General features: G+C 45.8%; 1 protein-coding gene across 2 annotated transcripts in view; it reads right to left on the bottom strand.

The window, feature by feature from the left end:
- Positions 1 to 21162, bottom strand: part of TSPAN18 (tetraspanin 18) — a 338313-nt gene that overhangs the window by 119800 nt on the left and 197351 nt on the right. For both annotated transcript variants that reach the window (XM_078684359.1, XM_078684360.1), the window contains one exon: positions 18301 to 18429. The gene's annotated coding sequence lies outside the window, so the exon portion shown is untranslated. The remainder of the gene's footprint in view (positions 1 to 18300; positions 18430 to 21162) is intronic.

Genomic DNA, 21162 nt, shown 5'->3' with positions numbered 1-21162 from the left:
CAATCCATCCTGATGGAACACCACTGATACACATTGTCCCCAGGCAACACCTTTAAACCAGCCGCATTATTTACAAAACAATTACAACCAGCCACATAAGTTACACAGCCATTACTAGCACCCCCTTTTGCCTTGCAGACCGGCTCACCATCCTTGGCGGCTCTCGGCACACCCGCAGCCAGGAGGCCGCAGACTGAGAAGTGTAAAAAAGAAAAAAACAGCAAGACGACAGGCCCTGTCCAACTATGCACCCAAGAACAACTACCCTGTATCCATCAGGACCGCCCCTACCTGAGGCACAACTACAGTCAAATTTCAGGGTGAGCTACTAAAAATTTCAGGGGAGTCTGATTCTTCCAGCAATATGCAGAGTGGAGATGCAGGGGCTCTAAGAAGGGGTGAAAACACTACAAAGCCTCGTTAGCAAGTACATTCAGGTAGATTCACCAAAGACTCGTTTTGCGAGTCTTTAATAGCGATTCATAAGGAATCGCTATTAAGGACTCGCAAAACGGGATTCATGTAGGAATCGCTAAATAAATTGCAATTCCTACACATTACTTATTTGCGATTAGCAAATTGCTAATCGCAAATAAGGAATAACTTCCCATTCATTCCTATGGGCCTACAGGCCCATAGGAATGAATGGGGAGTTATTCCTTATTTGCGATTAGCAATTTGCTAATCGCAAATAAGGATGCGATTTCAAGGGTGCGAGGGGTGTCCAAAGGACACCCTGTAGCACCCCTGAAATGCAAATTGGTAAATAGCGACCAAATATTGCGAATTCGCAATTTAAAATTGGTTAATGAATTGCCCTTAAGGAATCTCAAATAGAGATTCCTTAAATGCAAATATGCAATTTCGCTATTACCGATTTTTGCATATGGGATGATGAATCCCAAATGCAAAAATTGCGCTCGCAAAGGGCCAGATTCTGAGAAAGCGCAATTTCCTTTCATGAATCTACCTGATAGTCTTTTAAAGACCTGTGTAGTGCTCCGGTGCGGCTGTGTGTGGGCCCGGGAAGCTGGCTCAGCCCGAGCGGAAGCCCTTTGAGCCCAATGGGCGTTGCTCGCCTGGCCCCAACGCTGCTCCAATGTAGGGTAGAGTTGAAGGCTCCCCCCCTTTAATGAACACTACATCTCAGTGTATTACCCGTCCACCGCCCAGCTTCCTCTCCTGTTACTCGTCACCGTCATGCCTGTCGTTGACCCTGTACAGTGCTTTTGATTAGGCTCACGCTAACTCTCACATGAGGGAGGCAGTGCTTAATTTGTATCCAAATAAGTGTCAGGGTGCTCATCAGGAGGCCACTGCAGCTCACGCCACCTATTGTCCTTCTGTCATCCAATGAAGGCCATTTTAACAAACTACAGGTGGTCCAGAACACGGCCGCGAGGTTAGTCAAGAATGTTCCACCTAGGACTCCCTCCCAGCCACTGCTGAAGGAACTGCACTGGCTGCCAGTGCGACTGCGGACCAAATTTAAAATCCTGTGTATAATTCACAAATGCTTGTTGGGGATAGGCCCGAAATTTCTCAGCACAGCCTTCACACCCTATGTGCCTGCCCGCTCACTACGATCGAGCAATCTCCAGCTCCTTAAGGTTCCCAAAATTAAAAAAGCCAGTCAAGGAGGTAGGGCTCTGGCCTACACTGGGCCTGTTCTGTGGAACACCCTCCCCCTCTCACTAAAGCTCAGCTCTGACCACCTGTCCTTCCGAAAAACCCTGAAAACCCACCTCTTCTCTAGCATTTAATTTCATTCCCCCACTATCTATTAGCACTGTCCGGGTACAGCAGCAGGTTTCCCCTGGATGGCAAAGCGCAGAGATACCCCTTCGGGGGTCTATTCAGGCGCTATAGAAGCATATAAAAAATAAATAAATAAATAAAATAAATAAATAAATAAAATATTGCCCCCGCCAGCGCTGCTAATTACAGTAAACACAACTACTAACCACCACACTCCAACAAGCGTGACAATTCACACTATTTCAGGCACTGAGAGCTATAAAGATGGCTTGGGCAGCAGATAGTAGTCATTGTTAAGGTGTATTGAATTAATAAACAATGGGTGCTGTTCTGATCTCTAAATAAGACAAACAGCGCCACCTTGTGGCAGAGTGTAATGGTGCTGGTATTGACAATTAAGTGCTGAGCACTGGAAACCACCGGCTCAAATCAAGCCCTAGAGTGAGGCTTGAGGTTTATACTTTACATGACTGACAAGAAAACAGCAGCAGGCGATTGGCCATCACCAAACAGTCCTTCAGAGCGATATGCTTGGATTCCGAAACACAAGAACTCACGTAAGCTCTCACTTCTTTATTCACCAATGTGTAGCAACAACAAGTGGATGAAGGCTTAACTCTGGTCCCCAACTATGACATTAAAATACTTCCCACGTAGGCAACATGACAGAGACGCCCTCTCCCACCTCGTACATTGTCAGATTAGTGTGCTACTCATTCGTAAATGCACTTCAGCACTTCGTCAGTGTGATACCCAGGCAATCACCATTTAGCGCCAGGACACCCCAGGGTAACCGTGCGCTCCACAAGAATAAATAACATAACATACGGTGCTGTGTAAATGCATTGCCAATGCAACAAGCTCTTTGTCGGCATCTAGCCCTGATCTCAAGTTGCTGTGAGAGTTCCCGTTGCGTGACTGCCAGGGGTGCCCACTCTCACTGAATATATGCAACGCCAGCCTACTGGCTTGTTCAGGGTCCCTTGACCTGCTTGGTTTTCCTCTTTTTGTGAGGCCATTATGGGCATTAGCCTCTGCATTTGCACGGATAGTGCTTAGAAAGGCACTTCTAGCTGTTTACCAGGAGCTTTCTCACTCCATAGCATGAGTGCTGTCCTCCTCTCCTCTGACCCCCTCGATTGGTACGCTTCTCTCGCTCTCTGCGCTATCTTGCAGGTGATTTCACGCTTCTTTCTAGGGGGTGTTTGTGGGATGACGGGCACCACTTGGTCCTATAACAACGGCTGAGCACCTTGAAGCTTCATTAATGCCCTGTGCTTCCAGTGCTGGGGCCAATATTGCTGTCCCTGAACTTTGTTTGACGTCAGATTAATGGTGGAGCGGCGTAGGTTTGATTCCTGAATTAAATGACTTCAGATTGTCACTGGGGCCAAAACCGTATAGTGGCCGGATCCTGCCAGTCACCTGTTGAGGGCATTAGTACTGGCACAATAAGTGTTGGGGCAATGGTGCCTGGCAAAAGGTGTATTGTCGAATGATTAAACACACACGGATTTGAGGCATCGCTACAGGCTCTTTGGGGCACTGCTGCTGCAGGATTTTGGGGCATTGCTGCTGGCACTTGGGGCATTGCCACTGGCAATGATACTTGAGACATAATAACTGAACTCGGGTCCTTGCAACTGCACTGGCACTTAGAGTATTTCGACCGCACCTGCACTTGGGGCATTGCTAATGGCACTGGGGGGTTTTGATTGGCACCAATCCTTGTGGTATACAACCGCACTGGTACTTGGGGCATTGCCACTGGCACCTGCCCATGGGGCACTGGCACTTGGTGCATTGCCACTGGCACCTGCCCTTGGGACACTGGCACTTGGGGCATTGCCACTGGCATCTTCCCTTGGGGCACTGGCACTTGGGGCATTGCCACTGGCACCTGCCCATGGGGCACTGGCACTTGGTGCATTGCCACTGGCATCTTCCCTTGGGGCACTGGCACTTGGGGCATTGCCACTGGCACCAGCCCATGGGGCACTGGCACTTGGTGCATTGCCACTGGCACCTGCCCATGGGACACTGGCACTTGGGGCATTGCCACTGGCACCTGCCCTTGGGACACTGGCACTTGGGGCATTGCCACTGGCATCTTCCCTTGGGGCACTGGCACTTGGGGTATTGCCACTGGCACCTGCCCTTGGGACATTGGCACTTGGGGCATTGCCACTGGCACCTGCCCTTGGGACACTGGCACTTGGGGCATTGCCACTGGCATCTTCCCTTGGGGCACTGGCACTTGGGGCATTGCCACTGGCACCTGCCCTTGGGACACTGGCACTTGGGGCATTGCCACTGGCATCTTCCCTTGCGGCACTGGCACTTGGTGCATTGCCGCTGGCACCTTCCCATGGGGCACTGGCACTTGAGGCTTTGCCACTGGCACCTGCCCTTGGCACATGAGTTTCTGCTGCTAGCACAATAACTTCAATGGCTCATTTTATTTTTATTGGCCGCACAGTTAGGGATGAAATATGTGCCCTCAAGGGGGTCCGGATTACTCGTAACAGGCTCCCTGCATGCTGAATGAGACACTGACGATGGCAGGGACACATGTCCAGACTCTGCTGGGACATGGGCACCAGGCCTACACCTGGTCAGGGACACCTCATCCTGCCCGGACTCTCCTCCAGCAGCACTGGGCATCAAGAGGGCACATCATTGGCAGACACTGCCCCTTACAAACATCACCTAATGATAATGGTAAGAAGTCTGCTGGGTTCAGGCCCCGTGACTGAGGTATTTTACAACTTGAAATGGCATGTGAGCTCAGAGGACTGGAGATCACATGCTCCTACGTACATGCACCACACGGATTGCACAGAGTGACCTTCTACCCCACATTACTTTTGGCATATCTGAGGTTCCGTAAAAATTATTACGATGTTCTGGGCATTGCCGAATATGGACAAGTTTGGTATCTACGAACCGCAAATGACGAGTTCGGCAAGTGTGCGAATTTTCGCTACACTACCTGCCAGGGTTCGTCTAATATTACATGTTCTTCGTCTGAACCCTTGGGTTCCATTTTAGATACGGCATCCATTTTGTTTCTTGCCCTCACGTAGTCAGCGAGCAGGTAACTGTTCGCTCCTTGACCCTCTAGTTCCCAAACCTTGCGGAAGACACATATTCCTTTCATGCGTCTTTATGGCCGGAGGAATGACACAGCAAAGGCAGATGGCACAGCTTGAGGGTAATCTGGTTGTACCGGTCTATTGTGACAGCCTTGCAGGCGATGGATCCAACTCTTTTGATCCCACGATCATGCTTCCGATATTACCCCCACACTCTTTTCTCTACACGTGTCTGACTTCCTTGCAGCTGCTCTTGTCTCTTCTTCTTTGTCATTTACAACTCTAATGGGTGTGCCTAATGGTGGGAAGATGTACTTTTACAGTTGGGAACCGGCATGGCTATTGTAATTATGTTCCGGGATTCTGAACACATGAAAGCGACCCTTTTGAAGTTTACTGTGGGAACCGGATTGTAATCTTTTGTCCACATGTTATGCAATGGCAACATTCTGTATAAAAGAGAGCGACCAACGTATACAAATGGAAGCAGACTCTCAGAACCTACACACTGTTGTACTTCTTGTGACTTTTGCCTCCCTGCAGTAATAAACGCTGATCTTTGACGCCGAAGGAAGTGTCCCGTGTCTCTGTAGTTTGTGCGCCGAAACAGGTATCCCATGAAGGTTATAGGTGTTGTTCCCTGGCACCGCTGGTACTGTTAAAAGTCCAGTCCTTCAGTTGGCGCCCAACGTGGGGCGACTTCAGCGGTACCAGTCCAAAGCCTGATGATCGTGAGGAACTTCGTGTGAAATCTCCGAGGGAAGGTGCACCCCGCTTCATCGATCCTGTTGTCGAAATAAGTGGCCCGACGATTTTCCCTGCGAAGATTCCCGCCTCCTGACGGCTGCGACGGACCGATGCCCTGACTGTCGACCTGTCTTCGACGCCCGGCGTAGACCTTCTGTACAAGCGAGACGACAGACGGGCCTTCCTGGTGACGCCATTGAAGTTCTGAGTTAAGTATTTGTGGGTCGCTCCCAGTCCTTAGTGGTTGTTCTAGCTTTTGAAAGCTTTGTTGTTAGCCTTTAAGGTTTTGTTGTAATAGCTCACTGAGCTTTGTAATAGCCTCCTCAGGCTTTGTGGTTAGCTCTCCGAGCTTTGTAATAGCCTTAAGGCTTTGTTGTATTGCATGGTTCCATTGCATTTGTGGTTCTTAGTATTGGTCCTTAGTATTATTTGACAGTTGCAATTGCCAAAAACCGAGGGTTTTGACTTACACGAGGTTTTAATTGCTTCGGTAATCCTTGAAGTTTGATACTAGGTTAGTGTGCACGATGCCTAGCCATAGTGATTTGTTTCGTATTTTCAAATGTTGCGCAATGGATTCCCGGTTGGAGGACTCATGTCCGATACCTCCAGTTGGAACTCCGATACATGATCTTTATAGTCGACATGGGGTGGGTCCTATAATATATAATGATTACTGGGTCCGTTATACAAAGAAAGACGGTGACCTTAGATGGCCACCACATGGAACTTTTGAACTTTCGATTTTAGATAATCTTGAGGCTAAATTATTTTTAAAGAAAGCTAGGCCAGCTATGTTTGATTCCTTTCGGATATGGCGTAAAGAGGCCAAGCAGAAAGAAATCAAACAACTTAAAAGGGATCAAAAACAAGAGTTCGTTCCTGTAATGCAAGCTATAAAAGAATGTAGACAAGACAAAGAAGAAAAAGACATGGAAATCTCTACTAGATTGCATCACATGAAAATAGATAAATGTTACCCAGTTTTACCGAATAAATTAGAAAAGAAAGAAGAAGATTTAAAGGAGGATTCCTTGCTGTCATATTTGATAAAATCACCCCCTCCTTATGTACAGGGTGCTACTGCTCCTGTAGCTCCTCCTGTAGCTCCCCCTGTTGTTCCTCTTGTTGCTCCAGCGGCTGCGGGTCAGCCCGCTGTTAACCCTACGTTTGTTCCACCACCTGTTCTTGTTCCTACTGCTCCTGTACCTGTACCTTCGCAGACTGTTGTTTCTGCTACTCCAACTATCTTGTCCGTTCCTATGCCTTCCTTCACCTCCAGTGTTGTTGCCCCTGTTTTTCTTTCCCCTTCTGTCCGTAAGCGTGTTCCTAACTCTGTTGCTACCCTTTATTCACCTCTTTCTGGTCCGTTATTTTCGTCTAATTTATCTGAAACTCCTCAGAGACGGAGTCAGATCCCTAGTGGTAGGGAGAAAGAGACGTTAATAACCATGGCTCATAGGTGGATGAAACATCCTGCTAATTACACTCCACGTGTAGTCTTTGATACGTTTTCTCAGTTTAATGAGCCTACGCAGAGATTCGTGTTTGAGGAGATGTGTAACTTTTTGAGGGAAGAATGGTATAATGATGATGTAGATAATGTACCGTCCGACATAATTGAACTTCAAAGTCACTTTTCGAACGGTATGATTATAGGAGACGATGTACGACGTGCCGTGGAACGCTTATTAGCGTTCAGACCCACAGCACATTCTCGGGTGTCATCAGATGATACCACTGAGAACTGGAAAGCGGTTCCTGGTCAGTATCCCATGAGAGAGGTTCCGCCACTTTGGGTGCCTGGAGATCCGCAAGGTAACCCTGTGGTGCTACCGCATTTTCGAAGAGTGTGGATACATCTTCCATGGAAAGGATCAGAAGTTTTGCAAGTGAAGCAATCCTTACCCGATCCGCGTAAAAATCCGGCTGGTTATTATAAGGAGTTATCACAACTGGTGGAAGCTACTATTATGAATATTGCCGACATCGACATGTTGTTTGGCAATGTTGTACCCCAACCAGTTTGGGCTAAAATTCGTCAAGCCAATCACGCAGTTGAATTAGGGGGTGATTGGGCTGCACTGCTAGCAGCTGATGCATTACAAGTCGGTGGGGCTAAACCTGAGCAGTTGATCTTGGATTTGCCTCAGAAAATCATTACGCTCATGAAAACTCTCATGCCAGCGATGAAGGTGAACTGGGATAAGTTATCAGCTTGTAAGCAAAAGAAAGACGAGAGTGTCTCAGATTTCTTTACAAGGTTTGAGGAAGCGTTTGTCGACCACAGCGGCCAGGACATGGGCGCTGAGGGAGGCCAGCGGTTATTCGTTGACAAATTCGTGTCGAATTTGTTGCCTGAACTAAGCAACAAATTGAAGAATTCAGAAAGTGCGTGGGCAGTTTCAACCCCTGCGCAAATACTAGCAACGGCCCAGTATTATGAGAATAGGGAAAAGGAAGAAAGTGATCGTGTAGAAAAGAAAACTAAGGAGCTCAAAACGAAGGTTTTGTTGCAGCAAGCATACCCTCCACGACCAAACCAAAATGATTCACAACAGCAGTATCGACCACGAGCACAGCCCGATAGGACACAGCCGCGCTCTGACAACTTTGATTACAGATCTTCACTTGGGTATAATCAGTGCGCATATTGTAGGAAAGAAGGACACCTAAAATATGATTGTCTTGCCTTACGGGACCGTCTGAATGGTGTGTCGACACGTGGAAACCGTGGTGGTGGTCCTCAACAGGCACCACGTGGTAGAGGTCGTGGTTCATTCCACAATCAGATTGATCATCATCAAAATCAATCGGATGCAAATAATTATTTTGACCAGCGAAATACGGGGTCTGTTCGATCTGCACAGTATAATGTTGATGATTATTACGTAGAGCACGAGACTGTTGTAAATGACCATTATTAGGACAGCCACCGACAAAGAGAGGGAGTAGTGTCAGTTCCGGTCGATCAGAGTGGGCCTTACGTTGCAGTAGCTACATCGGGTGTAGTTGAGCCTTTTCTGTTAGACACTGGTGCGACGAAAAGTTCCATCATGCATTCAAAACTCCCTGGCGCACCTTTGTCTGGCTTAACGAACGTTTCCGTTGGATTCTCTGGCGCCCCTGTTAGTAACCCAGTCTCTAATCCTTTGCCTCTTATGATTGGACCTCGTGAGCTAACAGCTCCGCTGATTCTATCTACTGGTTGTGGTGAAAATCTTTTGGGCCTGGATTTGTTGAAACGATTATATGCAACATTGTATTGTTCCCCCGAAGGAGTGGAGCTTACATTGGGACGGAGAGTGATCTCTCCAATGTATTTATCGGTCGATAAATTCCCACCGGAATTGAGTTCCCTCCCTGCGTCCTTATGGGCCACAGGTCCTAATGATGTGGGCCTGTTAGACATTCCACCTTATGTGATTCAATTGAAACCAAATGCGCGATTACCGCGTTTACCTCAATATCGTATTTCTCTCGAGGGCGAACGAGCGCTGTTAGCAATCGTTCATGATCTCATTGGAAAGGGTGTTGTTGAAGAAACTCGTGGAAATGTGTGTAATAGCCCTGTATTGCCAATTCTGAAACGAACTGACCCAACTAAACCTCCTGTGTACCGTTTCGTTATAGATTTAAGAGAGGTGAACAAAATAGTGGTTCCACAATTTCCCGTGGTCCCTGACATTACGGCTTTACTAACAATGATTCCGGCATCTGCCTCCTGGTTCACAGTGATCGATCTAAAGAATGCTTTCTTTAGCATCCCGATTGCAGAGGAAAGCAGAGACCTATTCGGATTCTCATTAGGTGGTCGCAGTTTTAGGCTAAAACGCGCTCCACAGGGCTACTGTGAGAGTCCGTCAATCTACAGCCAAGCACTTAAAGGTCAGCTTGATACCTTTGTATTACCTAAAGGTGCAGCTTTGATTCAATACGTTGACGATCTTTTAGTGGCAGCTGATACAGAAGCTATTTGCAAAACGGCTACAGTATCATTATTGCACTATCTACATAACTTACACCACAAGGTATCGCCTTCAAAGCTACAGTATTGTTGTCAAGAAGTTACCTATCTAGGTCACTTATTGTCAAAAGAAGGGAGAAGGTTGACCCCAGAGAGAATTGCAGCGATTTCCCGAATGACTGTGCCAAAAACTCAAAGAGATGTTCGTGCCTTTGTAGGTATTACGTCCTATTGCAGACAATGGATTCCAAATTTTTCATTGTTGGCGAAACCATTGATAGCCCTTACGTGCAAGGATGTCCCATCCCCAGTACCTTGGTCTGAAGAGTGTCAGAAAAGTTTTTCGGAATTGCGTGATGCGTTGTGTTCGGCTCCTGTGTTGGGCACTCCTGACTACAGTAAGCCGTTTACACTATACGTTCACGAGAGGGACGGTTGCGCGTTGAGTGTTCTGACACAACCTTTTGGCGGCAAGCAACGCCCATGTGCCTATTTTTCTTCGACTTTAGACCCAGTAGCTAGAGCCTTGCCGAGTTGTTTAAGGGCAACAGCGGCAGCTGCGGCGTCCATTCGACAGTCCGCAGGTTTAGTTATGGATAATATGCTCACGGTAATGGTTCCGCATGCAGTTGACACTCTATTGAATCGAACGAAAACTCAACATCTGACAAGCGCAAGATTGTCTGGATATGAGTTGACGTTGCTGGCCAGTCACATACGGATAAAACGATGTAATGTGTTGAATCCAGCAACATTGCTGCCGATCGACACAGAATCAGGTGGTGAAGCAGTACATGACTGCTATCTCAGAACTGAAGAGGAAACTAAGGGTCGCATTGACCTAAAAGATACTCCATTGACAGATCCCGATGGTACCTTGTATGTGGATGGTTCTTGTTTCAAGTTGCCGAACGGTGATGTGACAACTGCGTATGCTGTAGTAACATTGAAAACGATTGTAGAAAGCGCAAGATTAAGTCAGAAATCGGCTCAGGCTGCCGAGTTAATCGCTTTGACGAGAGCGTGTGTGTTGTCTAAAGATAAACGGGTGAATGTGTTTACAGATAGTCAGTATGCGTTTGGTGTGGCACATAGTTTTGGACGACTGTGGAGAGAGAGAGGATTCCTTACGTCGCATGGCACGAAGATTCAACATGGTCAGCTTGTAAATGATCTTTTAGATGCACTCACATTGCCTAAACAGGTGGCCATAGTCAAATGTAGCGCACATCAGAAAGTAACGGACGATGTGGGTCGTGGTAATGCGTTTGCGGATGAAACGGCTAAAGAGACGGCTAAAGATTTGACGACCAGAATGTATGTTACGAGCTCAGTAAGATGGCCAACAGAGACTGGTATGTGTGAAGACACATTTGAAAGTGTGAAAGCAATACAGAATGAAGCCACTGAGACGGAAAGGACAAAATGGAGAGAGAGCACGGGAAGATTGGATGAGAATGGATGTTGGGTTGATTTATCAGAGAAGCAGAGATGGATGTTACCGGATGCGTATGTGCTCGCTGTTGTTACAATGGCTCATGGTATGGCACACATCAACACAAAAGGCATATGCAAGTTGTTGTCTCATGTATGGAAGAATGATGGGATTACTAAGTGTGCCGAGAGAGTGGTTAAGAATTGTATGGTGTGTTTGATGCACAATCCTGGTAAGGGCACCCCCACTCCACCTGGCCATTTTGCCCCTCCTACGTACCCTTTCGAAGTTATCCAGTTGGACTTTATCCACATGGACCGATGTAATAACTTGAAGTATGTGTTGGTTGTGGTGTGTGCATTTTCTAGGTGGATTGAGGCCTACCCCCTTAAGGATAATACGGCTTTATCCACGGCAAAAATTTTGCTCAAAGAGTATTTTCCCCGCTACGGAATGCCTCGGGTTGTATGGTCGGACAACGGAAGTGAGTTTGTTGGGAGTGTGATGAAGAGTGTGTGTCGCGGGTTAGGGATTGTACAAAAATTTCATAGTGCAAATCATCCACAATCAGCAGGATTGGTGGAAGGATATAATGGCACTTTAAAACTGAAATTGGCTAAAATTCAGGCAACAACTGGTTTATCATGGCCCGACGCTTTGCCTCTGGCTCTCCTGTCGACCAGGGCAACTGTACACTCTCGAGTAGGGCTCAGCCCATATGAGATTGTGTTCGGTCGTCCTGCTAATGTATGGGGAGTCCCAAGACCAAAGGAATTTGACAGAATTGAATACCCTATGTTGATTGATTATCTCTATGATCCGACTGCTAAATTGAGTTTGATTCATCAACAGGTCTTTGAGTCTCTGCCGTCACAAACAGAGGGTCCTGGTCATCGACTTCAACCAGGGGACTGGGTCCTTGTTAAAAACTACGGACGAAAACGAAACCTAGAACCAAGATTTGTGGGCCCGTTTCAAGTGCAGTTGGCTACAAGGACGGCGGTTCGATTACACGGACGTCGGAACTGGGTACATGCTACCCACACGAAGCGAGTCCCGCTTCCTCTGCCGTCGGACATCTGGATGAGAAAAGGTCTCTCTTCTTCTGAGACCGACACCCCACCACATTTCGTTCCATTCAGCGAAGCTCGGCTTGTATCTGACACTGTTGCTGACTCCTCTCAAACAATTTCCTCCACGTCAACTTTGGAAAACTTGACTGTTGAACAATCGCCTGAACAATTGAACACTCCTTTGCCGTCCAATCCGTTATTTGAAGATCAGACTCGCCTTGGAAGTAGCCGATATTTTCTTCGTCCACGAACAAGTCATAAATAAAAAGATTTTTTTGTTTCTAGGTTCTACATTGCTCTGAAAATAGTGGACATTATATATTGTGTATCTTTTTCTTTTCCGTACAGCCAAGAACATTATTTAGTTAGAACCTACCATCCAGGTTGACCGTAAGGCCGTGCGGGTACTTCCTTCTGTTTAGCAGCTATCAACACAAGGTTGGTTTCTATTATCAATTTCTGGGAACTCCTGGGAATTGATAACCGCTACTCAGAACGAAGTGCGTCAAGAACGTCGCGGACGGTCGTTAGGGGATGGAATCATCATTGAGTGAGCTGTCGAAAAGAGAAGAAATGTTGGCGCAAAGATCTACATTACAAAAAATATGTCATACAAAATGGTTTTTCTCACAAATAATCATACTGTTTCTCACCATATCTATGCTATTGGTAGGAGGAATATATTATGGGTCTCAGTTCTTATTGTCTTCTGCTACACCTACTCTTCCATCTCATGATCAATATTTCGTTTCTACTGTTTCTCCACATTCCTTTTATCCTTTGCCTCAACACGAACAAGTCAGACGTGCGGAATTCAGAAACAACTCTTTTATTCAACTCCTGCATCAGCATCAGTTAGTGGTAAACACTACCAACTGTTGGGTGTGTGGATTAATGCCACATACCATGGATAAAGGTATTCCGTACTTAGTTCTGCCTTATAGTGCACAAGGGTCAGCTCGAGCATTACAAACTATGTTCCGTAGCGCACTAGATTCCTACCCCCATCGAGAACCGCGCTCAGCAAACTCTGGTCCTGGCCCGTACCACAAGACTCTGGCAAGAGCTATTGCAGACTTAGATAGAGATATTTTTGACGCATCGCTCATCCCAGAGGAAGAGGTGCGAGCATATAGGGAACTAAGTGAAGCTGAGTACAGCTTATCAGTAGGTGAGAGGCAGCTTAAAAGCTCGCCACCGATATGGATTGTACCTCACCTTGGTAATTTCTGCTTGAAAGGTCTTGGTCGAAATCCGAGAGCTCAGTTTGGGGAGAGTGCTTGTACTGAGACGTATGTCTTACCGACGCTCTCTTCCCCTGTCTTCCTGCCTGCCAAGGGTACTTACTTTGTATGTTATGATCGAGCCTATACGTGGTTACCTCATGACTTCTCGGGAACCTGTTATATTGCGAATCTTTTGCCTCCAACTTTCACTGTGGCCTCTGATTACCACAGAACTAGAATTGTAAGAGGTGTGATTAGCAAAGAAGATACTTCCGGACAAGAAGCGGGAGACTTCTTTAAGGGTTTCCTACCGTTCTGGGGTCCGATGGTTAATAGCAGGAACCTGAGGCAGTTAACTCGTGTAGTAGAATCAACTGCCAACATAACTGCGAACGCCCTTGGTAATTTGACAGCCGAGCTCCAAGCGGATAGACTGATGACGTTGCAGAATCGTATGGTTCTAGATATCATTCTCGCAGATAGAGGTGGGGTTTGTACTGTCATCCATTCGAGCTGCTGCATATTCATACCTGATAACGCTCCAACAGTTTATCAAGCCATCTCTAAGTTGCACAAAATTTCGGAGTCCATACACGTGGACGAAGGAAATTGGACGCTTCTGGGATGGTTTTGGGGTCTGATATCGACTTGGGGTTGGAAGATTCTGATGATCATAGGGGTTGTTGTGACATTTCTGTTCTCATGTTGTCTTTGTGTGCAATGTGGTCCTGCCTTATGTGGCCTTTGTGCTACGACGTGTATAAGACAGCCTGTTGTCACCAAAGAGGCATTGAAGGATAGAATAATGTATCAACAACATCTGAGTGATCTGATGAGTATCGAAATCGATTATGATTCCGACTAGTGCTTGCCTACATGAGGGCAAAAGGACCGTCTGAGGTTCCGTAAAAATTATTACGATGTTCTGGGCATTGCCGAATATGGACAAGTTTGGTATCTACGAACCGCAAATGACGAGTTCGGCAAGTGTGCGAATTTTCGCTACACTACCTGCCAGGGTTCGTCTAATATTACATGTTCTTCGTCTGAACCCTTGGGTTCCATTTTAGATACGGCATCCATTTTGTTTCTTGCCCTCACGTAGTCAGCGAGCAGGTAACTGTTCGCTCCTTGACCCTCTAGTTCCCAAACCTTGCGGAAGACACATATTCCTTTCATGCGTCTTTATGGCCGGAGGAATGACACAGCAAAGGCAGATGGCACAGCTTGAGGGTAATCTGGTTGTACTGGTCTATTGTGACAGCCTTGCAGGCGATGGATCCAACTCTTTTGATCCCACGATCATGCTTCCGATATTACCCCCACACTCTTTTCTCTACACGTGTCTGACTTCCTTGCAGCTGCTCTTGTCTCTTCTTCTTTGTCATTTACAACTCTAATGGGTGTGCCTAATGGTGGGAAGATGTACTTTTACAGTTGGGAACCGGCATGGCTATTGTAATTATGTTCCGGGATTCTGAACACATGAAAGCGACCCTTTTGAAGTTTACTGTGGGAACCGGATTGTAATCTTTTGTCCACATGTTATGCAATGGCAACATTCTGTATAAAAGAGAGCGACCAACGTATACAAATGGAAGCAGACTCTCAGAACCTACACACTGTTGTACTTCTTGTGACTTTTGCCTCCCTGCAGTAATAAACGCTGATCTTTGACGCCGAAGGAAGTGTCCCGTGTCTCTGTAGTTTGTGCGCCGAAACAGGTATCCCATGAAGGTTATAGGTGTTGTTCCCTGGCACCGCTGGTACTGTTAAAAGTCCAGTCCTTCATAGCCGTTTCTCATACTCCAGCTGTATGGTGCAATCATGATTCACAGATATGAACCCAGAGGGTGGGCCAGAGTGCCACCGCCTCAAGGGGCTGGGCTCAAAGCTACACACTTTTTCATCTTCTGGAATTTGATAAAGATGGAACCACGACTTGGGGAGTTGGGTGGGGGGGTGCAGGTGATAAAATCTGGAGCCACGACTCTCCTGTCTAAGATACTCTACTTGTTTCAAGCCTTACCTATTGAGCTGGAGGGTGATTTTTTTCATAAGGTGAAGACCATGATCCTACGCTTTATTTGGCAGGGAGGACGTGCACGCTTCTCTTACTCTTTACTGCGCCGCTCCCGCAAAGACGGAGGAGTTCGGCTCCCAGATATTCAACTATACTATAAAGCTGCACAATTAACGAGTCTTAGTTGAGTGGTCGCAACAGGTATCTGAGAAGCATTGGTTGCACATGGACAACAGTGTGTTGGGTAGGACGATCTGGGATTTGGTCTGGCGCCCTAGACAAGATAGGCCTAAAAACACATACATTAGCACGCCCACACGCACTACGCTCAAGGTATGGGACTCTGTCTCCAGCGAGGATAGGTGGACTACGTTCCCCTCCCCCTTCACACCGATTCACTTCAACCCTTGCATTCCCCCCGGCTCTACATGAGGGGCCCTTTGATGCTTGGAGGGAGGGAGGTTGCCTGGCGCTGACACACCTATTCCACAACTTTGATCCTCTTACTTTTGACAATTGTAAATGGGACTATGACGTAGGACACACAGAAAGATATCACTATACCCAATTGATGCACTGGGCCCTTGCTCCTTCTGTACGAGACGCTGCCACCCGACCCCTCACAAAGTTTGAAGTCTTTCTTACCAAGACTGCCTCTATGATGGGGGTAATTTCCTTTATATATGGCTTTCTGCTTAAAACTGTTCTGGCTCCGCACCCGCAATATAGGTCTATGTGGGAAGATAGGATACATCGTCCTATCTCTGTTGAGGAATGGGCTCACTCGTGGTCCGATATTACAAGTTTTTTAATCACTCTACAGAGATTAGGGAAGCACATTTGAAGACCATGATGGATTGGTACCTACACCCCGCCAAGTTACGGCAAATCTTTCCCGCTGCCTCTGATAGGTGTTGGAGGGGATGTGGGCTAGCAGGAGACTTTCAACACATATGGTGGGACTGCCCAACCATCCGCCCCTTTTGGGAGGAGATTCTAGCACACATAAAAGACATACTGGGATATCTATCCCCTCACCACTAACATGGCAGGCAACCTTTTGAGACTACGCAACCCCTCCCTAGAACACCAGCCTATGGAAATTGCTCAGCCTCAAGCGTATGTCCGACATCTTCAGAGACAACTATAAGAATTTTGAATTAAAGTGGGGACCTCTGGTCACCTTCCTATCGCGAGGCCTTCACCTCTTTCAATTCTGAATAGAGTTCTAATGTCATGTGATTTTTTCACTCTGTGAATAGTGCCGCCACCATGGGAGGGATATAAGGGGGGGGGGGTTATTTTGTCTTTTTTAAAGTTTTATTTACATCTAAGATATATTGTCATATGAATAATCCATTCCATGTCATATGCGTCAAGTTTAAGCCATGAAGAGATTGATGTTGTAGAGGGAAGTTGCCAACCGGTGAAAACGCTTGCCCTCACCTCGAATCAGAAAGGACGAATTGCTGGCTCCATATTGTTACGAAACTGTATCCACTATTCGGATCACTCTATAAGGGTGGAGCTCGATTGATGCTGGGCACTGCACCTCTTGTGGCTTTTATACTATTGCTGTAATGCTGTGCTCCCCTGCATGGGCACTGGTACTATCTCAGTTGCATGTTGCAAAACTTTGATAAAAATATCTTTTAAAAATCTGGAGCCACTAAATGACACCTCTCTCAACCTGTGAGATTTTCGGTTGCAGACGATACCCACGCTATTTCATTCATTCATTGGCTCAGGTCATGAAAAGGTTACTGGCGGAATCCTGCTGGCTTCATCTCCTGCATCCGTGGAGTACTTTACCTCGGCCCACCTGCTAGTTTAATCTCATACATCACCGGTGAGGTCTGGTTTACCTACGCCCACCTGCTGGTTTAATCTCATACATCACCAGTGTGGTCTGGTTTACCTACGCCCACCTGCTAGTTTAATCTCATATATCACCGGTGTGGTCTGGTTTACCTTAGCCCACCTGCTAGTTTAATCTCATACATCACCGGTGTGGCCTGGTTTACCTTAGCCCACCTGCTAGTTTAATCTCATACATCACCGGTGCGGCCTGGTTTACCTTAGCCCACCTGCTAGTTTAATCTCATACATCACCAGTGTGCCTGGTTTACCTTAGCCCACCTGCTAGTTTAATCTCATACATCACCGGTGTGGCCTGGTTTACCTAAGCCCACCTGCTAGTTTAATCTCATACATCACCGGTGTGGTCTGATTTACATTTACCAGCTTGTTAGTTTAATCTCATACATCACCGTTGTGGTCTGATTTACATTTACCAGATGTTAGTTTAATCTCATACATCACCGGTGTGGTCTGATTTACATTTACCAGCTGTTAGTTTAGTCTTGTGGTCTGATTTACATTTACCAGCTGTTAGTTTAATCTCATACATCACCGGTGTGGTCTGATTTACATTTACCAGCTGTTAGTTTAATCTCATACCTCACTGGTGTGGTCTGATTTACATTTACCAGCTGTTAGTTTAATCTCATACCTCACTGGTGTGGTCTGATTTACATTTACCAGCTGTTAGTTTAATCTCATACCTCACTGGTGTGGTCTGATTTACATTACCAGCTGTTAGTTTAATCTCATACCTCACTGGTGTGGTCTGATTTACATTTACCAGCTGTTAGTTTAATCTTGTGGTCTGATTTACATTTACCAGCTGTCAGTTTAATCTCATACATCACCGGTGTGGTCTGATTTACATTTACCAGCTGTTAGTTTAATCTCATACATCACCGGTGTGGTCTGATTTACATTTACCAGCTGTTAGTTTAATCTTGTGGTCTGATTTACATTTACCAGCTGTCAGTTTAATCTCATACATCACCGGTGTGGTCTAATTTACATTTACCAGCTGTTAGTTTAATCTCATACATCACCGCTATGGCCTAGTTTACCTTGGCCCACTGGCTGGTTTAATCTCATTCTTTTCTGGTGAGACTAGCTTACCTGCTGGATCTTGCACTGATTATTCCTAGAGATTGCCTTCTTTAGCAGATCGATGGGCTGGTAGATGGAGACCAGGTTGCACCACTAGGCATCAGCCAGGGCGTCGGATGGACACAAACGAGCCGACACCTGAAAAACAAAACAAGAAATATTTGTTACATAATAACAATGGTTTATTCAATATAATTCACAGATGTATTTTTTTTAAAACGTAAACTATTTTGTACATGTAATAGATGGTTTAATTTAAGAAAGTAAATAAAAAGATCAACCTGGATAGGGAGACATTGCAAATAACGGGAGCTACTTAGACCATGATGATAGCTATACAGAGTAAGTTTTTACTGATTCAAATGATAAGAAAACGTGCAACAACTTCCTTTCCAATGGTGAATTGCTGCAGGGTACAGTGACAGTGAGGCACAGCGGAGGATGAGAAACAGTTTACAATCTATGTGAAGATTCAGACAAGTGGTGAGGATGGAATAAAGAAAATAAGAGCAGGATCCACAATTCAAATTACTGACAAAATGTGTCAGTCTCCTTAACCCCTTCCATGCTGCCGTCGGCCACTGGCCGACGGCAGCTCTACCTGCCCAGTGCTGCCGTCCGCCAATGGCTGACGCGGCCCTGCCCGTTTTGCGGTGAAAAGGGTTAATCCACGTTGGGTTGTTGGTAGTGTTTCAACACTTGTGGCTCACATATTGTTGGGTCATCATCAGGACATCTAATATGACTCTGAGCTAAATGAATGAATGAATGAATGGACGATTTTTAAATCGCAGACTTAGCCGATGGGCATCAAGGCGCTAAATACAGAACAAAATACAGGCAGACAGGATCCCACTCAAACTAGCCTCTCAAGGAACAACCAGGTATTTAAGGTCTTTCAAAAGATTGTGTGAGATCATTGCCCCGAAAGTTCATCCGGGAGAGAGTTCCACACGTTGGCAGCAGCAATTGAAAAAGCACTCCGGCCCTTTCTCATCCTTTTAAACCTAGGAACCGTGAGGAGATTTTTTTTTTGCTGATCTAAGATCCCACGAGGGCACATACTGTTGGAATAAGACCTTGATGCCCACTAGGCCCAGGCCATAGTAGGCGTTATGAGTGAGGCAGAGGGTCTTAAACATAATTCTGTGATCCACCGGGAGCCAATGCAGCGAGAGACGGAAGGACGAGACTGAGTGATGTTTAGGTAAATCTATCACCAACCTTGCAGCGGCATTCTGCACCAGCTGCAGGCGACGCAGCTGTCCTTTGATGATGCCTAAATAAAGGGCGCTGCAGTAGTCCAATCTGGACACTATTAGTGCAACCACCACTTTTTTGCGTGCATCAAATGAGAGGAACTGAGAAATGTTCCTTATGAGCCTAATGAGCCCAAAACAGGTGGCCACTGTCCTGGAGACCTGCAGATTCAGAGAAAGGGAATTGTCAACCACAACTCCCAGGTGTTTATCATGGGAACCGGGAGTTGGGCAAGTGCCCAGAGAATCAGGCCACCACTCCCCTGACCAGATGTATGTCTTGTCCCCAAAGATCAGGACCTCTGTCTTCTCGCCATTCAAATTTAGATAGTTTTGTACCATCCATGACGAGACAGCGTGCATCTAGTTTTTTAAATTATGCGCAGATTCACTGACATTATGCGTGATAGACACAATTATTTGAGTGTCGTTCGCATAAGACAACACCTCCAGCCCAAACGATTTCACCGATTCAAAAAGGGGGTGGTGATGGACAGAGTATCTGACTTAAGCAGAACACTCCTACCCAGTCAAAAGATCAGGGCTTGATCCATCACCGTTTTTTAGTTCACTGCACCATCCCGATTTCACCAACATTGCAAGCGGGGCCACATAAACAAGGTAGGACTCAGAGAAGAGCCCTGAGGTACTCCGCAAACAAGGGGGGTAGAATCCGAGTAAAAACTTCCCAGTTCTACTGTTTGAGACCGCTCACCAAGAAAGGGGGCAAGAAGATCCAAGGCCGAATGATAAAAACTAATCAGAGTAGTCAGGCTGGAACAAAAATTTAAAAAATAATTTTCATTGGATCAGTAAGAAAGAATGCAATCCTCTAGGAAGTCAACATTTAGAATTACCCTATGTAATTTCTCTTATGCTTAAATGAATAGGGTGTAAAATATACATATGAAGTTCTTACTAATCTGTCAAATATATTAACACCTGCCTGTAATCCGAGCTAGACGGATGAGAAGGCAATTTAATGTAATTAAAGGATTTTTCATCACCGTTTAGAACACTTTTGAACAGTTCAAGACAAGTATGTGCATGGGGTGAATTATTTTCTTTTGTTCAGGACTGTAGTCTAGTTGATTAAGCAATAGAATTTTACAAACCTACGTGCACATAAAGAGATCCAAGCAGGTAAAGGAGCGGACACTGAAAGCAGAAAAATACGGAAGAGAGTATGCAAAGGTAAAGATGGAAGAATACAGGCAGATGGAGGAAGATACAGACACAGAACAATTACAAAAATATAAGAATGGCTAGATATTAGAAATGAAGGTAGTCTGGCGAGAGGAGGCAAAAGACATGGAATAATAACAATACAAATAAAATCAAGGGTTCAAAGAAAGCAATGATATAGAAAGAAGCAAAAACACAGAATAATATGAAAAGAGGAAAGATATGGAGCTAATAAAAGATGGGGAAAACACGAAAGATATTGGAAGGTGTGAACGGAAGGAAAGATATGAAACAAATTAAATACATGTTAAACATGTAGGATATTTAATGAAAGGAAAGGTATTAAACAAAGGGAAGATATGGATTGAAATTAATGTAACGAATGAAGGAAAGATATCGAACAAACAAATGATAGTGAAAGAATGTT

The sequence above is a fragment of the Lissotriton helveticus genome, chromosome 3_2, assembly GCF_964261635.1.
Source record: "Lissotriton helveticus chromosome 3_2, aLisHel1.1, whole genome shotgun sequence".
NCBI classification, from domain to species: domain Eukaryota; kingdom Metazoa; phylum Chordata; class Amphibia; order Caudata; family Salamandridae; genus Lissotriton; species Lissotriton helveticus.
The sequence above is the reverse complement of the archived record's forward strand: the minus strand, read 5'-3'. Positions and strand labels throughout refer to the sequence as shown.